Consider the following 2500-nt stretch of genomic DNA (forward strand, 5'->3'; position numbering starts at 1 on the left):
CCCACAAACGCCCCTGGTCGCCCAGCCGAAAAAATGACTAAGTGCCAACAGCGCCCCTGGTCGCCCAAACACTAAACGCCCCTGGTCGCCCAGCCGAAAAAATGACTAAGTGCCAACGGCGCCCCTGGTCGCCCAGCCGAAAAAATGACTAAGTGCCAACAGCGCCCCTGGTCGCCCAAACACTAAACGCCCCTGGTCGCCCAGCCGAAAAAATGACTAAGTGCCAACGGCGCCCCTGGTCGCCCAGGATTAAAAAATGACAAAGTCACACTTCAGGCCGACTTGTGCTGAGCAGAGGCCGGCGCTCCTGGTTCCCTGGAGCGGCCAAATTAAAGGCAATGTCCCGGTGTCATCCCGGTCCCTCAAACGCCCCTGGTCGCCCAGGATTAAAATATGACAAAGTCACACTTCAGGCCGACTTGTGCTGAGCAGAGGCCGGCGCTCCTGGTTCCCTGGAGCGGCCAAATTAAAGGCAATGTCCCGGTGTCATCCCGGTCCCTCAAACGCCCCTGGTCGCCCAGGATTAAAATATGACAAAGTCACACTTCAGGCCGACTTGTGCTGAGCAGAGGCCGGCGCTCCTGGTTCCCTGGAGCGGCCAAATTAAAGGCAATGTCCCGGTGTCATCCCGGTCCCTCAAACGCCCCTGGTCGCCCAGGATTAAAATATGACAAAGTCACACTTCAGGCCGACTTGTGCTGAGCAGAGGCCGGCGCTCCTGGTTCCCTGGAGCGGCCAAATTAAAGGCAAAGTGCCGGTGTCAGCCCGGTCCCTCAAACGCCCCTGGTCGCCCAGGATTAAAATATGACAAAGTCCCACTTCAGGCCGACTTGTGCTGAGCAGAGGCCGGCGTTCCTGGTTCCCTGGAGCGGCCAAATTAAAGGCAAAGTGCCGGTGTCATCCCGGTCCCTCAAACGCCCCTGGTCGCCCAGGATTAAAATATGACAAAGTCCCACTTCAGGCCGACTTGTGCTGAGCAGAGGCCGGCGTTCCTGGTTCCCTGGAGCGGCCGAATTAAAGGCAAAGTCCCGGTGTCAGCCCGGTCCCACAAACGCCCCTGGTCGCCCAGCCACACGGCGCCCCTGGTCGCCCATCCACAAAAACGGCAAAGTGTCAAAAATGCCCCTGGTCGCCCAGCCAATAAACGCCCCTGGTCGCCCATTCATAAAAACGGCAAAGTGTCAAAAATGCCCCTGGTCGCCCAGCCACTAGCCGCCCCTGGTCGCCCATCCATAAAAACGGCAAAGTGTCAAAAATGCCCCTGGTCGCCCAGCAAACAAACGCCCCTGGTCGCCCATCCATAAAAACGGCAAAGTGTCAAAAATGCCCCTGGTCGCCCAGCAAACAAACGCCCCTGGTCGCCCATCCATAAAAACGGCAAAGTGTCAAAAATGCCCCTGGTCGCCCAGCAAACAAACGCCCCTGGTCGCCCATCCATAAAAACGGCAAAGTGTCAAAAATGCCCCTGGTCGCCCAGCAAACAAACGCCCCTGGTCGCCCATCCATAAAAACGGCAAAGTGTCAAAAATGCCCCTGGTCGCCCAGCAAACAAACGCCCCTGGTCGCCCATCCATAAAAACGGCAAAGTGTCAAAAATGCCCCTGGTCGCCCAGCAAACAAACGCCCCTGGTCGCCCATCCATAAAAACGGCAAAGTGTCAAAAATGCCCCTGGTCGCCCAGCAAACAAACGCCCCTGGTCGCCCATCCATAAAAACGGCAAAGTGTCAAAAATGCCCCTGGTCGCCCAGCAAACAAACGCCCCTGGTCGCCCAGCCGAAAAAATGACTAAGTGCAAACAGCGCCCCTGGTCGCCCAAACACTCAACGCCCCTGGTCGCCCAGCCGAAAAAATGACTAAGTGCCAACGGCGCCCCTGGTCGCCCAAACACTCAACGCCCCTGGTCGCCCAGCCTTAAAAATGACTAAGTGCAAACGGCGCCCCTGGTCGCCCAGCCGAAAAAATGACAAAGTGCCAACAGCGCCCCTGGTCGCCCAACCGAAAAAATGACTAAGTGCCCGCATCTTTTGCGTTGACCCCCCACCTCTACCCTCAAACCAAAAAGATGCGGAGGTTTGACCCAGATCTCCAAAACACTATCGGCACATATATAGGGAACAGCATTTTAAGAGCTTTTGGAGCCGAAAATATGACAAAGTCCCACTTTTTCGAAAATATGACAAAGTCCCACTTTTCGAAAATATGACAAAGTCCCACTTTTTCGAAAATATGGCAAAGTCCCACTTTTCTGAAAATATGACAGAGTGCCACTTTTATCACAAATGAGTGCCTGGCTCCCCGGCAATGTGAAACACGAACACGGACTGGAGAAGCGGGCGGCTTTGCCGCTCGCCGCGGCCTCGCTCCGGAAGGGGGGGGGGGGGGCCGCTTATGAAACACGAACACGGACTGGAGAAGCGGGCGGCGTTGCCGCTCGCCGCGGCCTCGCTCCGGGTGGGGGGGGGCCGCTAATGAAACACGAACACGGACTGGAGAAGCGGG

This window comes from Hippichthys cyanospilos, unplaced genomic scaffold, assembly GCF_059441005.1.
Source record: "Hippichthys cyanospilos isolate Australia breed blue-spotted pipefish unplaced genomic scaffold, RoL_Hcya_1.0 HiC_scaffold_165, whole genome shotgun sequence".
NCBI lineage: Eukaryota > Metazoa > Chordata > Actinopteri > Syngnathiformes > Syngnathidae > Hippichthys > Hippichthys cyanospilos.